Genomic DNA, 10,000 nt, shown 5'->3' on the forward strand with positions numbered 1-10,000 from the left:
TGAGTTTATAGGGTTAAATCAAGCAGAAATAGCTCTCTAATGTATTAATTGCAGGTCATTATTGAATAGTGATTATGTTACACACACACTGACTCAGGTCCCCTGTTAGATAGTAAATCACGACGCCTGTGTATTTGCTGTGACATTTCTTATAATCACAAACACACTGCAAAGATTTAGAGTTTTTACAGCTATACCTGAGTTTAAAGGGTTAAATCAAGCAGAAATAGCTCTCTAATGTATTAATTGCAGGTCATTATTGAATAGTGATTATGTTACACACACACTGACTCAGGTCCCCTGTTAGATAGTAAATCACGACGCCTGTGTGTTTGCTGTGACATTTCTTATCATCACAAACACACTGCAAAGATTGAGTTTTTACAGCAATACCTGAGTTTAAAGGGTTAAATCAAGCAGAAATAGCTCTCTAATGTATTAATTGCAGGTCATTATTGAATAGTGATTACGTTACACACACACTGACTCAGGTCCCCTGTTAGATAGTAAATCACGACGCCTGTGTGTTTGCTGTGACATTTCTTATCATCACAAACACACTGCAAAGATTAAGTTTTTACAGCAATACCTGAGTTTAAAGGGTTAAATCAAGCAGAAATAGCTCTCTAATGTATTAATTGCAGGTCATTATTGAATAGTGATTACGTTACACACACACTGACTCAGGTCCCCTGTTAGATAGTAAATAACGACGCCTGTGTGTTTGCTGTGACATTTCTTATCATCACAAACACACTGTAAAGATTTAGAGTTTTTACTGCAATACCTGAGTTTAAAGGGTTAAATCAAGCAGAAATAGCTCTCTAATGTATTAATTGCAGGTCATTATTGAATAGTGATTACGTTACACACACACTGACTCGAGTCCCCTGTTAGATAGTAAATCACGACGCCTGTGTGTTTGCTGTGACATTTCTTATCATCACAAACACACTGCAAAGATTTAGAGTTTTTACAGCAATACCTGAGTTTAAAGGGTTAAATCAAGCAGAAATAGCTCTCTAATGTATTAATTGCAGGTCATTATTGAATAGTGATTACATTACACACACACTGACTCAGGTCCCCTGTTAGATAGTAAATCACGACGCCTGTGTGTTTAATGTGACATTTCTTATCATCACAAACACACTGTAAAGATTTAGAGTTTTTACAGCAATAACTGAGTTTAAAGGGTTAAATCAAGCAGAAATAGCTCTCTAATGTATTAATTGCAGGTCATTATTGAATAGTGATTATGTTACACACACACTCACTCAGGTCCCCTGTTAGATAGTAAATCACGACGCCTGTGTGTTTGCTGTGACATTTCTTATAATCACAAACACACTGCAAAGATTTAGAGTTTTTACAGCAATAACTGAGTTTAAAGGGTTAAATCAAGCAGAAATAGCTCTCTAATGTATTAATTGCAGGTCATTATTGAATAGTGATTACATTACACACACACTGACTCAGGTCCCCTGTTAGATAGTAAATCACGACGCCTGTGTGTTTGCTGTGACATTTCTTATCATCACAAACACACTGCAAAGATTTAGAGTTTTTACAGCAATAACTGAGTTTAAAGGGTTAAATCAAGTAGAAATAGCTCTCTAATGTATTAATTGCAGGTAATTATTGAATAGTGATTACGTTACACACACACTGACTCAGGTCCCCTGTTAGATAGTAAATAATGACGCCTGTGTGTTTGCTGTGACATTTCTTATCATCACAAACACACTGTAAAAATTTAGAGTTTTTACAGCAATACCTGAGTTTATAGGGTTAAATCAAGTTAAAATAGCTCTCTAATGTATTAATTGCAGGTCATTATTGAATAGTGATTATGTTACACACACACTGACTCAGGTCCCCTGTTAGATAGTAAATCACGACGCCTGTGTGTTTGCTGTGACATTTCTTATAATCACAAACACACTGCAAAGATTTAGAGTTTTTACAGCAATACCTGAGTTTAAAGGGTTAAATCAAGCAGAAATAGCTCTCTAATGTATTAATTGCAGGCCATTATTGAATAGTGATTATGTTACACACACACTGACTCAGGTCCCCTGTTAGATAGTAAATCACGACGCCTGTGTGTTTGCTGTGACATTTCTTATAATCACAAACACACTGCAAAGATTTAGAGTTTTTACAGCAATACCTGAGTTTAAAGGGTTAAATCAAGCAGAAATAGCTCTCTACTGTATTAATTGCAGGTCATTATTGAATAGTGATTACGTTACACACACACTGACTCAGGTCCCCTGTTAGATAGTAAATCACGACGCCTGTGTGTTTCTCTCCTCAACCCCCACAACCCCCCACTCACAATTTACATTTCAATAAAGGAGACTTGAAAAACCAGTTTGTGAACCACAGGCCAATAGAGCTCAAACTACCAATGTGGCAGAACCCTTCTCAGATAAACTAGTGAAGATGCTGGGATTTGCCCTGCCAAATTAAACTAAATTACAGTTTTTACAATCGCTAGGCCACATTTCTCAATACTTTGGTCATTTTCAAAACTTGTTCTCCAAACCAACTTTCTGCTTCACAGCAGTTATTTCACATTCAAAATCCACAAAAACTAACAAAACACTTAATTCATGTCTCAAATCAAGTGCCAATGATCCACAGTTTAGCTTGCACAGACTGAAGTTGTGATCACTGTGTGAAGAGTTTTGAAAAAGTGACCAACATTTGTTTGACAAATTTGAGAGTGCCAGAGACTTTAACTAAGGAGAATATTCTGAGCACAGTGTGTGATGTTATTGAGATCTTTTATGAAACTTTTTAGAGGTGACAAAAGTGAGAGTTCCAGAGTATCGAGCTGAAGAGAAATGTCTGAGCACAGCATGCGATACTGTTGAGATCCCTTCTGAAACTTTAGAGGAGACACATATGAGCAATCCAGTCTCTCTAGCCAAGGAGACAAATCAGAACATAGTATGTGATGTTGTTGAGATCTCTTATGAAACTTTAGTGGAGATAAACATGAGAGAATGTCATTTTTTTGTCTCAGGATAAACATGTGAGAAGCAGGAGACTTAGACTTGAGTTAGTCTCTAAGTTAGACTTAGTCTCAATTTGATGTTCACTTGATCTCATTTCTGTCTAGGAGAAAGATGTGAGTTGAGAAGGAGATCTCAGGTTTGATTTTCCTTTCCTCTAGGTTGGCCTTTGGTTCACAAACTGGGTTTTTAGGGCCCAATGAAATCCGTTTTATTTTTTCCCAAATTCTGTTTTTTCCGTTTAAATTTTTGCAAATTCCGTTTTTTCCATTTTAATTTTTGCAGATTCCTTTTTTTCCGTTAAAATGTTTGGTAATTCAGTTTTTTTTACCCTTTACTGTTATTTTGGTGAAAAAAGAGTGTGCTTTTAATGTTAATATAATACAACATAAAACAAAAAATAGGAATGACCTTAAATTTATCGAGGTAACAAACATCACATTTACTTTTTAGGACAAATATGATATTTGACATAACACTGCACTTCAAATACTTCAAATATTAATGGTTATTAGCTTTAAACTTTCCGGTAAAATAAATTATAATAGTTTATATAAGTTAAAATGAAAGTGCTCCATTAGCTTTTACTTTCAAGTACATTTTTTTTAAAAGAACTAAAAAAATAAAAAAATCATAAGAATCATCTTTTACAGTACTCTTAAGTACTCTTAAGTAAAACATTTAAATTTGAAAATTAACATAAAAAACACATTTCACCATGAAATCATGTAGTGAATTGTTCTGTGTGTTTAACAATCACCATTATGATATCCAGAGCTGTGAAAAATAAAAATACACGAAAACACAACACTGCCTGAAGTTTTTTTCCCCCAACTTCAAAGGCCCCTTTAAATGATTAAAACTAGATGCTTAATTTTAACTTTAAGGTTACTTATCATGTAAACTAGCCATATACAGCATGTTAAATGCATGTTTGGAACAGAGGGGAAAACGGTTGCATTTGGAGCAGATATGCATTGCTGCCTAATGTGCACATTATAAATCAAAGCACGAGATGACAGGGGTCGAGCAGAACACCGGAAAATCTAACAGAATGAACAATATTTGTCTGTATGTGCAATACACGAGCGCGGCTCCCGCTCTCCATACGCAAAGCTTCTGCGCCGCCTTGCAGTGTGAAACCGCCGTTAGCGTCGAGTTTCTTAACTTTTTCGCTGCCGAAAGCAGAGCCGTGGAGACCAACTTCGCCATACTTTCATTGTTTTGAAGGGCGAGCTGAAATGACGGGAGGGGTTGTGTCGCGAAGATTTGCTTCCCCCGGTCTGCACTTTCCTCAGACATTCGTTCTTAACCCACACGACACAGAATTTCATTACAAATATGTAAAACTCCGGGGAAATCTGCGTTAACACCAGATTCCGCGTTTATATGCAGATTCCGCGTTAATATGCCAATTCCGCGATTCCGTCCGCGATTCCGTGATCGCGGAAATTATAGGGCCCTAGGTTTTCAAGTCTTCCCTTATTTATTATTATTAAAATGTAAATTGTGTGTGTGTGTGGGGGGGGGGGGGGGGGGGGGGGGTTGTGTCGATCTACTGTGTTTGTGGGCCCAGTTTATAGCAGTTAGTTCACCTACAAATGAAAATTAGCCCATGATTTACTCACCCTCAAGTCATCCCAAGTGTATATGACATTCTTTTTTTAAATGAATAAAATCTGAGTTATTTAAATTTATATTAAAAAAGTCCTGGCTCTTCCCAGCTTTAAAATGCCAGTGCCTTGTCGGTCCATAAAAGTGCATCTAACCATCATATAACTGATCCACACAGTAACTGATCCATAGACTAAAATACTAGCTTTCGGTTTTCAGTGCCACACAAATCACATTGCGCTTAAAGGACAACTCCGGTGAGAAATGACCCTAGGGGTAATTAACAGATGGTTACCGAGTAGATCGTTCTCTGGGATGCGGTTTCATGAAAATCAAATTTAAAGAGTTTTATCTCTAAACACAGATTAGCTTATAATGTTTGTCTATGGGGCATGGAATAAGTGAAATTAAACCGCTAGTTAATACCACTAACAAGGCTCAACATATCCTCACACTAACAAGGCAGCATAATGAGGGTCCCTACATGCTAACCGAAGCATTGAGAACTTGTTAGAGTACAAACGGTTTAATAAGAAGGTGCTTTATAAAGACAGTACATTACACGTTTACAGACTGCAGCCATCTTGGAAAACAGTCTCGACGACTCGAGCCACGAACGCTGTGCTAAGTGAGCTGGTCGATAGGAATTAAGTTTGTGAAATCTAATTACATGGACTTTTTTTTCTTTTTTTTCTCTACTGCGTTCAGTGCTTTCTTCCGGAAACAATGGCCCATATGAGATTCCAAGTCACAGTTCATCACTTAGCACAGCGTTCGTCGCTCAAATCTGTTTTTAGAGATAAAACTCTTTACACTTGATTTCCATGAAAACGCATCCCACAGAAAGATCTACTCGTTAACCATCTGTTAATTACCCCGAGGGTCATTTCTCACCGGAGTTGTCCTTTAAAGAGTAACCCTTCTTCACCCATGAATCCTTGACGTATGTGCACTGACAAACACTAAAGAGAGAAGATAGAGCTAAACAAAACTTAGCGTCAGGGGTTACTCTTTTCATAATAACACTAAAACACAATTTCTTTCAATAAACATAGTTAGTTTAGTCTATAAAGTTTAAAATATGGACATTGTTCTTACACAAACGTGCCACTTTGCTTCAGAAGGCTCTTCATTACTCACGTGCTATATGCATAAACATCTGAAGCACACACACATATATATATATATATATATATATATTTTTTTTTTTTTTTTTTTTTTTACAGTGAGGACAGTGTTATATTACAACTTCTGAGAGACCGTCCTGAAAAGCACTGTTTATTTCATTTGTATCATATCTTTTGTATTTATTTGTGCTTTCACTTGTAATGTGTTTGGGCTTGTGGTTTTAGATGTGCTCTTGAAATTGGAATAGAGAATAGTGCGTGTTGAGTTTGCTGCTCAACCCCCCACCAATAATTTACATTTCAATGCATGAAGACTCTCACAGGTGAGACACAGAACCTCACTACTGTTACCTGTGTCCTAGACCAAATACACCTGCCAAAAATAAATTAAAATTACATGATGAAATGAAATTACAATCGCTAGGACACATTTCCCAATCTTTAGGAGAACTGAGTGAGGAGTTTATAAATTTGTTAACAAACTTTCAGCTTCACAGCAGTTAATTTTACATTTACAAATCAACTCATTCTTCCAGAGAACGGCACAGGTTTATCCAACACTAACATCAGGAACATTATACAATTAAAATGTCTTTACAAAACTAGAATGACACTCTCTACTGCTTATAATTCACTGCATACTTACATTACAGTACAGCATTATTCCTAAGTTTCCTCTTTTGAATGGATGGTAATGGACTAACACTTGTGTTGGTGTTCAGTTTCATAAAAGTTGCTTTGATAGTGTTTGATTTTTTTAGCAGGATAAATTGCATTACAATATTACTGTATAAATGTTGTAAATTGCTGTCTCATTCAGTTTTGTATTATGTTATTGTTTTGTCCATAAGTTTAACACTTTGGAAAACCGCATGTAAGGATGTGCAAATTGGCCTGTAGAACTAAGATTTGATTGTGTTTGTGTCAAAGTGAGAAAAGATTTCAGGTAAATTGAAAGATGTTGCCATTGAATGCATGTTGTGCTAAAGCAATGTTGATCCACAGTTAAGCTGTGATATAAAATTTTCTTTTACAAAACATTTCTCAATAATAAACACACTTTTTCAAAACTCTTCACACAGTGATCACAACTTCAGTCTGTGCAAGCTAAACTGTGGATGATTGGCACTTGATTTGAGACATGAATTAAGTGTTTTGTTAGTTTTTGTGGATGAATTTTGAATGTGAAATAACTGCTGTGAAGCAGAAAGTTGGTTTGGAGAACTGTGTGAAGGATTTTGAAAATGACCAAAGTATTGAGAAATGTGGCCTAGCGATTGTAAAAACTGTAATTTAGTTTAATTTGGCAGGGCAAATCCCAGCATCTTCTCTAGTTTATTTGAGAATGGTTCTGCCACATTGGTAGTTTGAGCTCTATTGGCCTGTGGTTCACAAACTGGTTTTTCAAGTCTTCCCTTATTGAAATGTAAATTGTGAGTGGGGGGTTGTGGGGGTTGAGGAGAGAAACACACAGGCGTCGTGATTTACTATCTAACAGGGGACCTGAGTCAGTGTGTGTATAACATATTCACTATTCAATAATGACCTGCAATTAATACATTAGAGAGCCATTTCTGCTTGATTTAACCCTTTAAACTCAGTTATTGCTGTAAAAACTCTAAATCTTTGCAGTGTGTTTGTGATTATAAGAAATGTCACAGCAAACACACAGGCGTCGTGATTTACTATCTAACAGGGGACCAGAGTCAGTGTGTGTGTAACGTAATCACTATTCAATAATGACCTGCAATTAATACATTAGAGAGCTATTACTGCTTGATTTAACCCTTTAAACTCAGGTATTGCTGTAAAAACTCTAAATCTTTGCAGTGTGTTTGTGATGATAAGAAATGTCACAGCAAACACACAGGCGTCGTGATTTACTATCTAACAGGGGACCTGAGTCAGTGTGTGTGTAACATATTCACTATTCAATAATGACCTTGCAATTAATACAGTAGAGAGCTATTTCTGCTTGATTTAACCCTTTAAACTCAGGTATTGCTGTAAAAACTCTAAATCTTTGCAGTGTGTTTATGATGATAAGAAATGACAGAGCAAACACACAGGCGTCGTGATTTACTATCTAACAGGGGACCTGAGTCAGTGTGTGTGTAACGTAATCACTATTCAATAATGACCTGCAATTAATACATTAGAGAGCTATTTCTGCTTGATTTAACCCTTTAAACTCAGGTATTGCAGTAAAAACTCTAAATCTTTACAGTGTGTTTGTGATGATAAGAAATGTCACAGCAAACACACAGGCGTCGTGATTTACTATCTAACAGGGGACCTGAGTCAGTGTGTGTGTAACGTAATCACTATTCAATAATGACCTGCAATTAATACATTAGAGAGCTATTTCTGCTTGATTTAACCCTTTAAACTCAGGTATTGCAGTAAAAACTCTAAATCTTTACAGTGTGTTTGTGATGATAAGAAATGTCACAGCAAACACACAGGCGTCGTGATTTACTATCTAACAGGGGACCTGAGTCAGTGTGTGTGTAACGTAATCACTATTCAATAATGACCTGCATTTAATACATTAGAGAGCTATTTCTGCTTGATTTAACCCTTTAAACTCAGGTATTGCTCTAAAAACTCTAAATCTTTGCAGTGTGTTTGTGATTATAAGAAATGTCACAGCAAACACACAGGCGTCGTGATTTACTATCTAACAGGGGACCTGAGTCAGTGTGTGTGTAACGTAATCACTTTTCAATAATGACCTGCAATTAATACATTAGAGAGCTATTTCTGCTTGATTTAACCCTTTAAACTCAGGTATTGCAGTAAAAACTCTAAATCTTTACAGTGTGTTTGTGATGATAAGAAATGTCACAGCAAACACACAGGCGTCGTGATTTACTATCTAACAGGGGACCTGAGTCAGTGTTTGTGTAACATAATCACTATTCAATAATGACCTGCAATTAATACATTAGAGAGCTATTTCTGCCTGATTTAACCCTTTAAACTCAGGTATTGCAGTAAAAACTCTAAATCTTTACAGTGTGTTTGTGATGATAAGAAATGTCACAGCAAACACACAGGCGTCGTGATTTACTATCTAACAGGGGACCTGAGTCAGTGTGTGTGTAACATAATCACTATTCAATAATGACCTGCAATTAATACATTAGAGAGCTATTTCTGCCTGATTTAACCCTTTAAACTCAGGTATTGCAGTAAAAACTCTAAATCTTTGCAGTGTGTTTGTGATGATAAGAAATGTCACAGCAAACACACAGGCGTCGTGATTTACTATCTAACAGGGGACCTGAGTCAGTGTGTGTGTAACATAATCACTATTCAATAATGACCTGCAATTAATACATTAGAGAGCTATTTCTGCTTGATTTAACCCTTTAAACTCAGGTATTGCTCTAAAAACTCTAAATCTTTGCAGTGTGTTTGTGATTATAAGAAATGTCACAGCAAACACACAGGCGTCGTTATTTACTATCTAACAGGGGACCTTATAACCCTAAAGAACAATTTCTGCTTGTCCAGTCCATGATTTATTTTATTTTTGTAAATGGTGCAAGAAATCAAATCTCACTCTTAAAATCTCAAGAACAAAGTATTTCGGGGGGATTTTAGAGAGCAGAAACTATATTTGAATAGGCAGCTAATACAATCGGGCACAAATGTAAATGCATTGGTGTACCTGACAATAATCTTAAATGAGAGATATGGACTGATCATATACTGTAATTATGAAGACACAACAGAGAAGGTATTTCTTAAAGAAATGAATTTTCTGTAATGTATTACGTGTTATGTCTAAGGTATATTGTGTGTGTGTGTGCCTATTGTGATACCAGATGCCTGTGTAAACAAGTTAACTTATTTTAATGTGTTGACTAACATACTAAAGCACAAGAAGACTTGTGGACTAACTAAGTGTAGTGTGTTACTTGATGTTACATCTTGTAACTTTATTGCGACTGTGTAATAAATATATTTAAAAATAAGCTTCAAAATAAATGGCATTAAAGTATATTTTAGGTTACAAATAAATACTTCTCAGTACATTCAAAAGAACACAGTTATTATAAAAAGAATATTATTACTTGAGACATTATACAGTCTGTACGAAGCTTAACTGCATTTATTATCATTTAAAAAACAATGTTATTTATTTGTAAAGACATGTAATGGTGGAGATGGCATATATATATATGCCATCTCCACCATTATATATATATATAGAAGACTTGACTGCCA

The sequence above is a fragment of the Pseudorasbora parva genome, chromosome 6, assembly GCF_024679245.1.
Source record: "Pseudorasbora parva isolate DD20220531a chromosome 6, ASM2467924v1, whole genome shotgun sequence".
In the NCBI taxonomy this organism is placed as follows: Eukaryota; Metazoa; Chordata; class Actinopteri; order Cypriniformes; family Gobionidae; genus Pseudorasbora; species Pseudorasbora parva.